The sequence below is a fragment of the Plecotus auritus genome (genome assembly GCF_963455305.1).
Source record: "Plecotus auritus genome assembly, chromosome: 7".
In the NCBI taxonomy this organism is placed as follows: Eukaryota; Metazoa; Chordata; class Mammalia; order Chiroptera; family Vespertilionidae; genus Plecotus; species Plecotus auritus.
Genome location: NC_137774.1, coordinates 101110673 through 101126992, shown reverse-complemented (window position 1 = coordinate 101126992; position 16320 = coordinate 101110673). Strand labels below are relative to the sequence as shown.

Below are 16320 nucleotides of genomic sequence, written 5' to 3'. Positions count from 1 at the left end.
CAGCATATTTACTTTTTGTTCTCTTGGATATAAAAGTGTTAACTCTTTTTCATGCTTTGGTTACCCTATCTAAATTCTGTTTTGTGGTGTCTTCTCTCTTCATTTTACATCTTCTTTCCCCCTGTTATTAGGTATACTTATTGACTCCAGAGGAAAATTAAGAATGTAAACTGATTAAAGACATATTATTTCTTCTGTAGTAGTTGTGCACTGAGCATACCAGTATTTTTGTGTTTTTTGTTTAATGTCATTAGGACTCAGGCCCAAACAAAGGGCAGTAATCAGCAGCATCTACATCTTCTCCCTGTGTTTGGACCCAGCTGTAACTAGGATTTTTGTACTGACCTCATCAGGGAAAGCTGGCTGTTTAGCAAATTTGGCCAACCCTACCCTGAACCAAAAGAGTTTGTATAAACTGTGTCGGCTGTGTACCAGAAGACCAGATGATTGCCTGGCCCAGAAGGAAGAATTGTTAGCAATGATGACCTCCTGTTTCCCAAAAAGCCAATGTTATGACTTCCCCCACTGCTATGACCTCCCCCACTGCTATGAGGCAGGCCATATCTGATTCATCTAATGGCTGTGTTGGAAGCAACAATGCTAATGGACCATAGGCAAAGTGCAGTTTTCAAAATTATGGATGCTCATTGTTTGTCGATGATGTTTTCACAAATGTATTGAATTGGTAACATGCCATATTTTCAGTCAAGTCACTTATTTTTTTTAAAACACTCTTTTTTAGAATATATTTCTTTTTTTTAAATATATTTTATTGATATTTCACAGAGAGGAAGGGAGAGGGATAGTAAGTCAGAAACATCGATGAGAGAAACATCAATCAGCTGCCTCCTGCACACTCCCCACTGGGGATGTGCCCGCAACCAAGGTACATGCCCTTGACCGGAATCGAACCCGGGACCCCTCAGTCCGCAGGCCGACGCTCCATCCACTGAGCCAAACCGGTTTCGGCAGAATATATTTCTTTATTGATTTCAGAGAGGAAGGGAGAGGGAGAGAGAGATAGAAACATCAATGATGAGAAAGAATCATTGGTCAGCTGCCTCCTGCACGCCCCCTACTGGGGATCGAGCCCACAACCCCGGGCATATGCCCTTGGCCAGAATCGAACCTGGGACCCCTCAGTCTGCAGGCCAACGCTCTATCCACTGAGCCAAACCGGCCAGGGCTTATTATCTTTTTATCTCTGTTCCTCTCATTAGATTTCACCCAGACATTCCCAGAGAGAGGAATTCCTTGTATATCAGTTCTTCATTGTCATCAAAGATTTACCATGGTCACCACGGTTTACATAGAAATCTCAAAGGTCTTTTCAAAGTTTCCAATGATTTTTTATAAGTATGTGTTTTTAATAAGCCTTCTTTAAAAAAATTCCACAAATTTCATAGTTTCTTTTAAATTATTGAAGTTTCTATTGAGTTCTCATTAATAGGGTTTAAATCCACTTTTTTGTTGTCTTCTCTGATTACTGCATTTTCTATGTCTCTTACTGAAGGACAAAGTGCAAAAATGGGATTCTAGTGATTGTTTATTTTCAAGATTCTGTTTACCATAAGTGTTAGAAACCTCTCTTTATGGTTTTATGTAGGGCTAGAAAAATAATTCCTCGATACAAAAAGAGGTTCATGGAGATTTTCTTAAATATATCTTTTAACCTCTTTAAAATTTTATATAGCTTTTTAAAAGTATTTATTGATTTAATATTAATGCACTGCATATTAATATAAACAACATATACTATTATTTTGAGGTAAGATTTGACCTCCTGGACCTCCTGACTCATTCTAATGATGGACAAATCATGGAAATTAAATATTATGTACTCTGGTTTATCATATCTAGGTCTGAAAACAAGGTATGAGATTTTTTTTAAACCTTGGAAGCTTGCCCAATTTTGATGGTCTTATTTATTTAGTTTGCTAAGTAACACTCACATATACAAAATCAAAGATTATTCTTTACTTCTTTGTGATTTTCCTAGATAGCAAAACTTTTTTGTCTAAGAAGCAGTTTATTTTGACCTTAATATATATTTGATTATTTAAGGGGAAAAAAGTTTCTCATTTATGAAAGAGTTGTTTCTTAATTTTATTACTCATGTTTGATTATTTTAAAATGTTTTCTTGTTACTTTGATTAAAGAAGAAATCAAATATTGTTTGAAAGTCATCCATGACCCAGTCTTAATGATCATTTCTACATTTCTCTGAAAACTTATTTATTTATGTTTTAATGGTTTTATTGATTTCAGAGAAGAAGGGGGAGAGAGAGAGAGAGAGAGAGAGAGAGAGAGAGAGAGAGAGAGAGAGAGAAACATCAATGATAAGAGAATCATAGATTGGCTGCCTTCTGCATGCTCCCTACTGGGGATCGAGCCCTCAATCTGGGCATGTGCCCTGACCAGGAATCAAACTGTAACCTCCTGATTCATAGGTTGAATCTCTACCACTGAGCAACACCAGCCAGGCTGAAAACTTTTTGAATTTTCCCTTTCCAAATTCAAATCCTAAATATAGAAAAAAATAATTTTTTTGAGATTTCACACAGAGCCACTGGAAATATCACAGAGATTTGTACTTTCATTACGAAAAGAGAAGTACTAGAAACAGTTTTGTTTGAAATGTTACTACAGTAGTTCTCCCTTATCCATTGGGTATATATTCCAAGACCTTCAATGGATGCCTGAAAACACCCATAGTACCAAACAGTATATATATACTGGTTTTCCTGCACATATCTATGATGAAGTTTAATTTATATATTAGGCATATACATACCTATGATAAAGTTTAATTTATAAATTAGGCACAATAAGAGATTAACAACATAACCAATGATAAAATAGAATAATTATAACAACATACTATAATAATTATGTGAATGTGGGCTTTTAAAATATTTTGTTGTGCTGTATTCATCCTTCTTATGATGATGTGAATGATACAATGCCCACAAGATGAGGTGAAGTGAGGTGAATAATGTAGACATTATGATGCAGCTTTAGACTATTTATTATAAGGGTTGCTTGAACATAAGCACGGCAGCACCTCAAAAGTTGACCTGCTAACTGAAATAGCTAAGGGACTAATTGGCAGGTAGTGTATATAGCATGGATACACTGGACAAAGGGATGATTCATGTCTTGGGCAAGATGGAGTGGATTGGTGTGAGATTTCATCATGATGCTCAGAACTACACTCAATATAAAACTTAGGAATTGTTGATTTCTGGAAATTTCCATGTAATGTTTTCAGACCAGGGATAACTGAAACCTTGGAAGGTGAAACCTGGGATAAGGCAGAGGACTACTGTATTGTAAAAGTTCTTGGGAAAAGTTGTCTAATAAGAATAGTCTCTCAGCCTTCCCTATGCTATCTTTGTACATTTATTTTGATATAAGTATTTTAGAAATTATATGCTTTATGGGAAGTCCTTGGATATTTGTCAATTCCCCACTTTCTATAATACTTTAATAGACTTCATTTTTTAGAGCTGTTTAGATTCACAGAAAATTGAAAGGAAGATACTGAGATTTCTCAAATACTTATTGTCCTCACACATGCATAGCCTCCCCCATTATCAACACGCCTCCCCCCGCCCAGAGTGGAATATTTGTTACATTTGGTAAGCCCACAGTAACACATCATTATCATCAAAGTCAATAGTTTTCATTAGGATTCATTCTTGGTGGTGTACAGTTTATGGATTTTGACAAATGTAAAATGACATGTATCCGTCAGTACAGTGTCATACAGAGTAGTCTCACTGCCATATACATCCTCTGTGCTCTGCGTATTCCTTCATCCTTCCAAATAGCTTTTCTTGCCCACTATGAACCTTGTGAAAAGAATCATGCTTTTTAATCCTCACAGTTACAAGCCAAGAAAATCATTGTAGGCAAATAACAGAATATAAGAAGACAACCTTGGATTCCTTGAAAAGAGTATATTAGTCCATTCATTCAACAAATATTTCCTTTTATCTTCGTGCAAATGAGTTACAGGTTACTCAAAATCACCAGCTCCCAGTTACTCATCACCAGTGGATGCAGAACCACTTGGAAATCCTTTAATACACATGTACACAAAGATGATATCATCTAGACACTATCTACTTATGGTTCTCTTTATTACTCTGATCAATTTTATTGCCCTGAATGCTTCAAAAGTGTTTTTTCTTGTAAACTGTGTTAGTAATTAGCATCAATAGAGATGGAAGGAATCAGCAGTTGAACTCAATTCAGTGGATGAGTCTCCTAACATTATGTTGAGCAAAAGAAGCTAGCTAGGCACCAGAATACATACTGTGTGATTCCATTTCTATAAAACTAACAAGGCCAACCAGTCTACTGTGTTGGAATTCAGGATAGTGGTTACTTAGGGTTGAAGAGGGGGCAGTGACTGAAATGGGGCAAGAGGGAGATGGCTTTAGTTCGTGAAAATTCATTACGCTGTACAATTATGAGTTGTGTACTTTTCAACCAAAAGCTTAAAATAATTGAATAAATAATTGCGCTGTTTGAGGGGAAAGACAACTGTTGTAGTTAAAGCAGGGATAGTTCTGAGCGCCCAAGATGGAGTGGGGTGAGGGTGAGCCAGTGTGAAAACCACTGCTGTAACCCAACCACCACATTTATAGCCGAGGAGTTGATGAAATTGCACAGCTACTTGATGAAAAATAAATATTCCCCAAAATGTATACACACTTATCATACACTAGAGGCCCTAGAGGCCCAGTGCATGAAATTCGTGCACGGAGCGGGGGTGTGTGTCCCTCAGCCCAGCCTGCACCCTCTCCAATCTGGGACCCCTTGAGGGATGTCCAACTGCCGGGCCTAAATGGGCAGTTGGACATCCCTCTTACAATCCAGGACTGCTGGCTCCCAACTGCTTGCCTGCCTGCCTTCCTGATTGCCCCTAACTGCTTCTGCCTGCCAGCCTGATCACCCCCTAACCACTCCCCTGCCAGCCTGATTGATGCCTAACTGCTCCCTGCCAGCCTGTTTGCCCCTAACTGCCCTCCACTGCAGGCCTGGTCACCCTAACTGCCCTCCCCTGCAGGCCTAGTCACCCCTAACTGCCCTCCCCTGCAGGCCTGGTCCCCCCCTCAACCGCTCTCCCCTGCAGACCTGGGTCCCCCCCAACTGCCCTTCCCTGCAGGCCCAGTTGCCCCCAACTTCCCTCCTCTGCCAGCCTGGTCACCCCTAACTGCCCTCCCCTGCAGGCTTGATCGCCCCCAATTACCCTCCCTTGCAGGCCTGATTCCTCCCAACTGCTCTCCCCTGCTGGCCATCTGTGGTGGCCATCTTGTGTCCACATGGGGGCAGGATCTTTGATCACATGGGGGTAGCAATCTTGTGTGTTGGAGTAATGGTCAATTTGCATATTACTCTTTGATTAGATAGGATTATTAATTCCAATGGGTTAAATCTGGAAAGAATGGAACGTCAATTGGCCTGTCAGCTGTTAAATGTGTTTATATTTGGGGGGATATATATGCCATGATGTACTTGGGAACCAGACTGATGCAGCCAGGTCTTGCCCTCACACAGTTTAGAATTCAGGTTTTCCAGCCAACTCATTTGCATGACCTGCCACACCACAGTGACATTTGCACTTCCTTGATTCACATTAATTAATCTTCCTGTTTCAGAAAACTGGATATTTCATTTTGTTAAGGTGCAGACTAGCATTTCCTTTCCTTTTCTTGTGACATGTTTCATTGTGTTCAAGGAAGGATGTTTTGAGAATTGAGTGCAGTTTAATATTCCTTTACAAGGAACACTCTTCCAGGTTGGCTGTGATGAGAGTGGAGAATTCTTGCTGTCCTCTGGGCTTGCAGACTCCAGTCCCATCATTACTGTGCGGGCAAGCTCCTTCACATCACTGGGCTCCCAGTCTTGTCATTTGATCAGGCTCTCATCTGCATGTCAATGAGGCTTAAAGCCCATGGAAAGAATTAACTGGTCTGGGATGTTTATGCAACTTTTCAGCAAAGGCAATTGAAAGGAAAGTTGCTCTGACTGAGCTGATTGTCTTGGAGCAGATATATAGTGAAGTAATCATGTTAATATTTTGTGACTCAGGTTATATGATATTTTCAATAATCAGCCTAGTAGGATTTTAAACACCAGCAAAAACACAAACTAATCAAAAACAGTAAATGCAACATCCCTTTTAAAGCAGATCAACTGGCCTTTTATTTATTTTTTATACTTTCATTCCGATTAAAACATAGGGCAACTTCAGCTTTCTTTCAGTGTTTATGAACCATGTTTTCTATTGCATTATTAAACCAACAATATTAATTTTCAGTTGTATTTCTTTTCCTTTAGGACTAATTAAAGAAAATGTGTTTGTTTTTCTAGGCATCACTCCCAAATCAGAAAGTGCCAGGATATAAATTCTGGTTTTATATTCTGAAAGGATGTTTAAGTTTTGAGATCATATAATCTTTAGTAGAAAATAAAATCTTTAGAGTGTGTGTGTTTGTATGTGTGTGTGTGTGTTTGTGTGTGTGTGTGTGTGTGTGTGTGTGTGTGTGTGTGTCTGTAGAGGGTCATATGTTTTTTGCTCAAGAGTTTAGCTTCTTAACATAGCCATTTCTAGAGAGGTAAGCAGATTTCAGGCAAAAACTTTCCTGAACATACAACAAATTCAACTTAGATTTAAAACTAAATTTCAGGGGCCATAAATTTAATAGCTATAATCCCTCAAAATTTGTATATTCTCTTTTGTTTGTGTTAATGTCCTTCATATGATAGATTCCCCCCCCCCAAAAAAAAAACCACAAAAAAAAACACAAAAAAACACAAAACAACAAAAACTTGAGGTAGCTTGGTTTTCAAGTTCTTTCTAACTGAAAGGTAGTAATATTAGACCCTTTATGATTTTCCTTCAGAGAAAAGTCGAAGCCACTTTGTGCTAATAATGGTACACACAGTGGACCCGCATCCCATAAGCGGATCAGGTTAGAAACTCCAGGCATGAGGCAAAAATCATGTCTAGTCAAAATGACCCCTGAATGCCCATTAAATTGCCCATAAAATCCACTTTCCCACAAGCCCAGAGCTGCCAGTTTTCCCTCCAGCACTGGAAACAGTGCTTTGTCTTTGAGCATCAGATGAGGTGGGGCCATGTTACAGGGAAAAGTAACACTAGAAGGGCACCCGGCTTGGTAAGCTCTCCACACCATGAAATAAATGGGAACCAACTCAATGGGTGGAACGGCTAATTTCCTGCTAAGGCCCATGTTCATGATCAGGCCTATACACTCATTGAGAGAAATGGTGAGTGAAATTCCCTATACTCTGTCAATTGCTTTCCTTTCTTTCTCCCTGACTCTGTAGCATTGAATTTAAGTTAAGTGCATGTGTGTAGTGATACCACCTTATTTATGAAACCTTTGTAGGGCTTTTCTGTGCATAACACACGAATGGACACAGGGAAAACATGTTGTCAACTCCAGGGTAACGCTTGGAAACAACACCTGCAATGAGAGATGTAAGTGGTCTGTACCCTGCCGCTCCTATCAGCCTTGGGCAAACTACGGCCCGCGGGCCGGATCCGGCTGTTCTATCCCGTTCTCTTGCTCTCCCCTCCGTTCCTTTACTTTGAATTTATATTAGTTCACACAAACACTCCATCCATGCTTTTGTTCCGGCCCTCCGGTCCAGTTTAAGAACCCATTGCGGCCCTCGAGTCAAAAAGTTTGCCCACCCCTGTACTAGATAGCATTCGATGGTGGTTTAGAATGACTGGTTTTGAAGGTGGGTGGCATGTACCCATGTTTAAATATATGTACATGCTGTTTAATGCTAAGCCAAAGCACATTTTGGCAACAAAATGCTGCAAGAGTTGGCTTCCTTTTTAAAAGTTCATTACACAGTTTATATGCCTAAGATTAAATAAGTTCTTTTTGATCAGACTGAAATAATTTGGCACATTTTACTTAAAATTTTACACACACACGCACACACGCATACACACACACACACACACACACACACACACATGAATGGGCTTCCTCACATATGGACAAGGACTTTTCTGGTTTGACTTCTGGGAATTTGAGCACCTTTTTTTGTCCCCTTACACTGTTCAAGGGTTCAAAGGTCATTCCCTCCCCAGAGTCTAATGATGTTGGGATAAGCTCTACAACTGACTTTGGAGTCATCCTCTTCGATCTCTCCCTTTTCCTGCTCGCACGCAGACATACTCTCACCACATGTCATCCATCACAGGCCTGCTGGCTCTGCCCTCGTAACACATCCCGAGTCTGACACTGCTGTGGCCCTAGACAAGCCCCTGGGGCATCAGGCCTGACTAGGCAGTTCCCTCCTCACTGACCGCTGTTTCCACTCTTGTTGTCTGGTCTCCAACTAGCTGTTTGTCTGATCTCATTAAACATAAATCAGCTCATGATAATCTCCCACTCGAAGCCATTCACTGGCTTCCCTCCACATCAGAGTAAATTCCAGGCTCCTCATGGCCCATAAGGCTCTGCCTGCTCACTCTGCCACTGCTCTCTGACTTGGCCTCCTCATAGCCGAGCCCTTCTCTCCGCCACACTGGCCTGGCTGTGTCTCTCTTCTAAGCTCCCTCTCACCTCAGGCCTTTGCACTTGGCAGTTCCTCTTCCCTCACATTTTGTATGGCTTGATGCCTTTTCTTGTGTAGAAAGAGGCCTTTCTTGACCAACTGAAATTTAAAAAGCCCAGCCTGCTTTCCCCCAGTCACGCTTAGCCTCTTTCCCCCCATTACTGCACTTCTCCAAACCTGAAAAATTTTATATACCGTTTATTTAATTGTTTTGTTTATTTATCCATTGGAATTGGGCTGTCCAGTACAGTAGCCACTAGCCACAGGTGGCTATTTAAATTTAAATGCAATAAATTAAAATGGAATGAAATGCAATATCTAGTTCCTCCATTGTACGAGCTCCCTTACAAGCTCTTGATAGCCTCTGTAGCTAGTGGCTACCACACCAGACAGTGCAGATCCAAAACTTTCCCATTATCACAGAAAGGTGCATGGCACTGGAATAAAACAGGAGTTCCCTGAGTCAGCGAGCCTGTGTTGCTTGTTCACTGCTCAATGGTTAGTGGCCATGGTGCTCAATAAATATGAGTGGAAGGAGGAAAGGAAGGGAGGAGAATAAAGGGAGGGTGGGAAGGGAAGAGGGAAGAAAGGAAGAGCCCCTATATTTTTCAGGAAGAGATATCTTCATCACTTTAAAATTTAGTTCCAGTCCTTCCATACCCCTAAATAGTCTTAAATTTCAGGATTAAAAAATTTGAAATATGTTTCTTAATATATAAAAGAGACCTGGGAGAAATATTTGAGTACCATAGTGGAATGCTTTCTAATTCCCCTCTATCTGCCATCTTTCCTCATCATTTTAGATGTGAGTATCACTGCAGGGACTCGAATCTTCGAATAAAGATATTATGTGACTTCAATCTTCGAATGAAGATATTATGTGACTTCCAGGAGAAAAACTCATTTTTCCTGGTCTCTGTTTAGCACAATAAATCGTTTTCCTCCCTTTATCTCCTGGATGTATGCACAATATTTTTCTCTAAGACTACAGTTCCAAAAGGTTAGAATATGGAATATGTGTACCTGCAGGCTATTGGTGTGATTTTTCTGAATTTACCTTGTCGGAAATTGTACTTCTTCCAGCGCATCCTCACAGTGTATGAACTTGCAGCCCTGGGCACCACTCTGGACTGGCGGCATCTGCAGCAGGCCCCAGACTGGAGCTGCGTTTTGATTTAAAGCAGCACTTTCCCTCTGGCTTGCCTCAGAGCTAAGACCCTTATAAATTGTTGCTCTGAACTTTTGAACTCAGAGAAACTTCTGAATATATGTAATAAGAAGAAAGGTAATCCAGAGCTTAGAATTTGTGTCTTCCTGGTGACAAATCACATCTATTAAAAATAAGTTTGATTCTTGGCTCTTAAAGGTTTTATTACAATTTAATGTGCTGAAATTTATCTGAAACCTTTATACTTCATAGAAGGTCTTTAAAAAGCAATTTTTAATTGTTTAAAGTATTACATGTCTCCTTTTTTCCCCATTGCCCCCCCCCCCCGGCCACTCCCACCCTGAGGGCAAGCCCCCACTGCCCCAGTGTCTGTGTCCATTTGTTATATGCTAACATGCATGCATGCAAGTCCTTTGGTTGATCTCTACCCTCCCCCCCAAAATAAAACCAATTTTTAATATACGATTGTCTAGATAGGAAATCATTCCATAGAGTATATATAAAAATTATTTTCAAATGAGGAGGGTTTCAAAGATAATAATTGGTCATTTTTGTAAATGACCAATTAAGCCCAGAATAGAAGTAAATCATTTAAGCCCAGAATAATATGCCAAACTGTGTTTTGAAGCCTAGATCAGGGGTCCTCAAACTACGGCCCGTGGGCCACATGTGGCCCCCCGAGGACATTTATCCGGCCCAACGGGTGCCGCTGCCTGTCCTGCTTAGCAGCCGACTCGTCCCGGGCCCGCAGTGCGCATAGGAATTTGTTCATAGTTTTTTTTTAAACTATAGTCCGGCCCTCCAACTGTCTGAGGGACAGTGAACTGGCCCCCTGTTTAAAAAGTTTGAGGACCCCTGGCCGAGATTCTAGAAGTTAGATTTGAACTATCAGAAACCTGTCAGAACATTTGCGTTTTTAGTAGGTTTCATGTAGAATGCTCTATTACCTTGAGTAACAACATAAGATGTTTAGCTTTAATAAAACATACAAATCCACTATCCCTTTCTCCAGAAAGCTTAATGAGTAGTGAATACTTTTATTTAATAAGATTTTATGAGAGAAATATATAATAGCTATTAGCGGAAAGTCATTTTAATTTTATTTTTATTGGAAAACGTAACGCATACCATGTTTTTAAAAGCTGAGTGCTAAGCAGCCCACGAATCTGTAGGCTTAGAGATCAAGATCTTGGCCTCTACCAGGTGTTGCTGGCCACAAATAATAATGCCTTCAGCTTCTCAGGGGAGGATCCCATGCTGCAAGGATGCCTGTGGAGCGTGTGCAGGCCCGGAGAACCTCGTGAATTTGAAGACCATCCTTGTGCAATCAGGGTTGATGATTTGCACTTGTGGTGGGGTTTTTCATGCAGAAGTGGGAAAACATTGTTCCAGGAGCACCTGTAACCACTTTCTCACAGTTCTTCTTGGACTTTAACTTCTTGATGTCAGAATTGCTTTTGACTCATTGAGACCTAAATATTTAGTGACATAGCCAGCCATTCTACTCAAAAGAATATCCCACAACAAGCAAATGCATAAGAGGGCTTGCAAGTGCTTCAGATGTCTGTAGCTGCACAGGTTGGACAGAATGCCTGAAACCCTTTGGAGCTGTGGATCTTATATGCTCCCGACAGGCTGCCCAGCCAGCCCCAGAAACTACACTTTAGTTTCTTTCTTGTGGAGACTGGTACTGAATAAGGTTGTATTAGCAGCTGAAACTGAAAACTACTGGTTTCCACCAACTCCAACATCCAGCACCAGGTATACTGTTTCCCCCACATCAGGTGGAATGATCTTAGGCTCTTATTTGGTATGGATTGTAATCCTTTCTCCACCCATTACTTGCTCTGTGAACTAAAGATTAGTACTTAACCCATGACTCAGTTTTCTTATCTCTAAAATAGGGATAACTATATCAACTTTGCAGAGTTGTTATAAGTTTCCAAACTTGGAAAATGCCTGGCATGTGGTAGTGGCTCAAAAAGCAGCACTGTCTCTTTAGTTTCATGAACTTCATTAGCTGGAACTCTACTAGAAGAAGAGAACTCTTGTTTTGGACTACATTCAGTTAGCATTTAAGTTTTATTTTGTAATGTCTCCAAGTGTACTCCTTGAAAACAAAGTGTAATTATATGAACCAGAGGTCCTCATTATCGGAGAATAATCAGGAGAGGAATAAAAGACCGCTTAAACACAAAAACTCATAGACACAGACAAAAGTATGGCGGTTTCTAGAGGGAAGGGAGTGGGGGTAGTGAAAGGAAAAAGGGGTCAAATATATGGTGACAAATAGATTAGACCTTGGGTGGTGAACAGACAATGCAATATACAGATGATGTATCATAGAAATGTGCACTTGAAACCTATATAATTTTATTAACCAATAGCACCCCAGTAAACTTAATTTAAAAAGTGAAGTCACTACAAACTGCCACATATTCTCATAGTAAACAGTAAAACAAACAAACAAACTTCACAAATTTGGAATTTGTCTTGAAAATTTAAAATGAAATTATGAAAATGAGACCATTTATGCCTATATTTAATGAGATTTACATCAGAGCTTTAGAATGAATTGACAGTCATTTCTTTCAACAAAATTATACATTCATATTACACAACATCATTTTGTGTTTGGCATTGTGGTACATAATTATGGTCATTTTGACCCCCCCCCCCAAAATGTCCATGGGCTTAATCAACTTACCCAAAGCCTCTCTTTATCTTTTGATAGTCAAATCATTCTCTTGTGAAACATCTATTACACTACCACCCTTGTTGACGTGTTTCTGAAATTACTAACCACTCTAACTTTTCCAATGACTTGATGTGTATTTCCAGAAGTTACTCAACATCACTATTTCTGCATGAATCTTGCCTCTTTTTGTGAACTTTGCGATTTCGCTTCCAGTCCACTTACATTGTACTTGTGTTGCATCAAAGAGGTTTTGAAACCTCCCACAAGCAGTGTGGGACTAACTTCCAAAAATGTTGATTTAATGAAAAGATGCTACATATAAGCAGGGAGGGGGAGGTTTTTTTTGGGGGAAGGGTATTTTTAAATAGCCAATTCATGAATATTTTCATGTTATGAAGACTTCTACATCCATATATGACCTTAAAACTGTGGGAAGTTGGATAACGAGCCCTCCCTGGGTAGAATTATTGCCATCCCCTGCTGAAGAGCTGTGTCATGACCCACACAACCCCGGCATGATCCTTTTCAGCATGTTTGCTCATGCTGTCCCCTGGCTTTGCCAGAACAGCTTTTCACATCAGTATCATTTGATCTTCTGCTTCCACATAATCAGTTCCTAATGACAGGCCAGACATAGGAAAGGGGGAAACCATCTTTCATGCTTCCTCAGCCCTGAATCGGCACAATCATCTTTTAACTAGCAAGGATTTTAAAAGTATGACGCTTGTAATTTTCCACTACTGGAGGATGGGTGCATTTGGAACAACTGAAGATGGAAGATAATATGTGTTGATGTTTTGAATTTCACGTGTGGAGTCCTGTTTCCTGATCATCATTGACCCTGTGCACTGAATGATTTTACATTTGAGATATTGTCCTTGATCTAATAGGAGAATGATAATAAAAACAGGAACAGCTAGCATCTATTGAACAGTACTCCAAGGACCTTGCCTATGTGATCTCATTGAAGCTTCATAATACCTTTAAAGTGCCCATTTTACAGATGAGGACACTAGGTCTCCATCACTCCAATGTCTGTGAACATTGGGTGATGGAGTAGATATCTGGTAAGAGTGAGATGAATCTCGTTTTTGCCAGCTGAGGTACCAAGATTACCAGTATGGATCACCACAGTGGGCGTGTTGGAAATTCAGAAATCTGGGTGTTTTCTGACCCCAGAAATGGAGCAAATGGAATGAATAATGGTGGAAAATCAGAGATATGCAGAGGAACTACAGAATTGGTTTGAAGTGAATTGTAGTGGATTAAAGTGGAGAGTTTAGGGCTTATCAGTAGAAATATATGTTTGAAGTCAGAGAACTCATAGGAATGTGTACTGGTTACCAAGTGCAGATCAGATTAAATAGAGGGGGAAGAAACTGGAGAATGTCTACATTTCTGCATTTCACTAGATAATAAGCATGACATAAGCCAAGAACTCAATTGGAGTTTAACAAATGAAGGCGAGAGGTCCAGCTGAGGCTGGACTGAGCGTGAACCATACTCAATGGCCTTGGCATGGCGCCCCTGCCTTGATAGTAATATAATGATAACAAGCACATTTAAATAAACAGTGCGCAATACCCACTCCAACTTGCTCTGCCTGGGGGGATGGAGTTTGAAAAGTGTGATAAGGCTTTGAGTCCCAGACAAAACATGTGGTCAAGAGGGAAAGAATCTGTGTTTAAAACATCTAGTTTCCATTGTTTTTTCACTGAGTTGGTTGCATTTAATGCCAACAGTTCAAGTAGTCACATGTTGTCTTGCCTACAGTTGGCATTGCTTCTTGCAAGGGTCTTGCTCTGGACGAGACAGAGCTCCTTCTCCTGAGACCCTGTGTAAGCAGGGTTCTGGTGGTTGAGATTGGCTCCCATGTGTTGGCTCACCTGGAAGAGTTCAGCCAGGAAAAGGGGAAATGAGGGTGGAGCTAGAGTTAAACTCAAGTGTTTAAATTGAGGATCCAACATCACTTGGGTATAGAGGGGAAAAGGAAGAAAAAACACACAAAAATCATTATTTTCCATAGCACCTAGACTAGTACTAGAAACTGGTGAGGAGTTTAAAAACATCTTTTGATAGATTTAAATTAGTTTGAAGCTGAAAAGTTTCTTAAAGCCACATACCCTATATAATGCATCTGAAAAAATAAACATGTATCTTCAACTTCTTATTGTCCAGACATTTGACATAGATGTGAAACTTTTGATGCATATTCTAAATAATTGAATTCAAGCAGATGTATTATTTGTACCACCATGTCCTTTGCCTGCTTGTGATGAACACGGACACCTGTGTTCTAACTGTCTCACTCATTAAGTCATTTGGACTTTTGTATGAATTCATGGGCTACCAACTGGAGGTCAAGTCAAAAATTAAATATTTTTAATGTCAAAAGTTAAATCTTTTTTTTAACTAATTTTATTTCATTGTTTTTGTTACTATTGTTTATTTTCCAATAAATTTGAAAAATGTGGCAGGCAGAACAACTCAGTAGACCTGTGTCCTCTTCCCAACTCTGCCATTAGAAAGCTGTGTGGCCTTTAGGAAGTCACTAACCCTTCTAGATCTAATTTTTCTTAAATTGTAAACTTATAAGATTGTGCTGAATAGAATTTTTAAAAGACTACTTTTTAAGAGAAATTTTAGGTTCACAGTAAATTTGAGAGGAAAGTAAAGAGATTTCCTGTATTCTTCCTGCTTCCACACATGCATAGTCCCTCCCAGTATCAGCCTCCCCCGCAAGAGTGGAATATTTGTTAGAGTTGATGAACCTACATTGACACATTTCAATCATCCAAAGTTCATAGTTTACCTTGGGGTTTACTCTTGGTGATAATTATATTGTTATGGTAAGTATATTGAATGTAATTTGCACAGGAATTTTGCACAGAAGAAGAGGCAGGTAGATAATCTAAACTTGAAGTCAGGTGTAGCCATGAATGCTTCCTTAGGACCAATCCCTCAGGCTGAAAGAACAAAGGAAAGAGGTCTGTAATCACCTGCAAGTTAGGGCCTTCTAGAACAATGGAGAGTGATGCCAGTGATGTTGCCTTATAGGAGTGATAGCATATGGGAGACACTGCCTGTGACAGGACAAGAGAGTGTTTGAGAGAGAGGGAGGGGGAAAAAGAATGAAAATGAGAGAGGGGATGGAGAGGGAGACGGAGAGAGACTTACCTTCTCCCTGCCCTCTAATCTTTCACCCCAGCCTGCCCTTGGCCAGACCTATCAGGTAGTCAGTCAGCTGTCAAAGGAGCTTAGGAAATATAGTTGCTTGAGCGAATAGGCAAATGATTGCACCATTCATTGGCAAATGGAAAGGCAATGGTGGGGGTTTGGATGGCTTGGGGTCATAATGAGAAAAGAAGGATATACACGGAGATATCAGCATAAGCCAGAACCCCAGGACAAAGAACAGCATGGACTATACACAGAATCTCCATCAGTATCATTAAAGTTTCCAGTGTGAGTCAGAGATTGGTAGGAGCTGAACAGTAGGCAGGCACCCAGCATGCTTGGCTCTATGTAACTGGTGGAGGAACTGGCCAACTGTCCTGTAGGCCGTGGGAAGACACTGGAGCGTTTTCAGTAGCAAAGTGACAAGGCCATTTTTGCGTTTTAAGTCACGTGGAGAGTTGTATAGACTGAGCATTTTTGAAGAAGCAAAAATGTATTAATTTCCATGCCTTTAGTCTTTTCCTTCTCAAATTAATTCCAGCAAAAAAACAATGAGAAGCTATAATAAGAAAATGGTAGGAAGGATGAAAGGCTAAAAATTTAAGGGACAGAATGATTAAGTGACAGAATGACTGAATTTGCAGTGGAGGGAAAAAGGGGC

The 16320-nt window shown here is 40.1% G+C and overlaps 1 protein-coding gene across 10 annotated transcripts in view; it reads left to right on the top strand.

The window, feature by feature from the left end:
- The window catches only part of SNCAIP (synuclein alpha interacting protein), a 145494-nt gene that overhangs the window by 37392 nt on the left and 91782 nt on the right, over positions 1–16320 (top strand). The gene's annotated exons all lie outside the window — the stretch shown is intronic.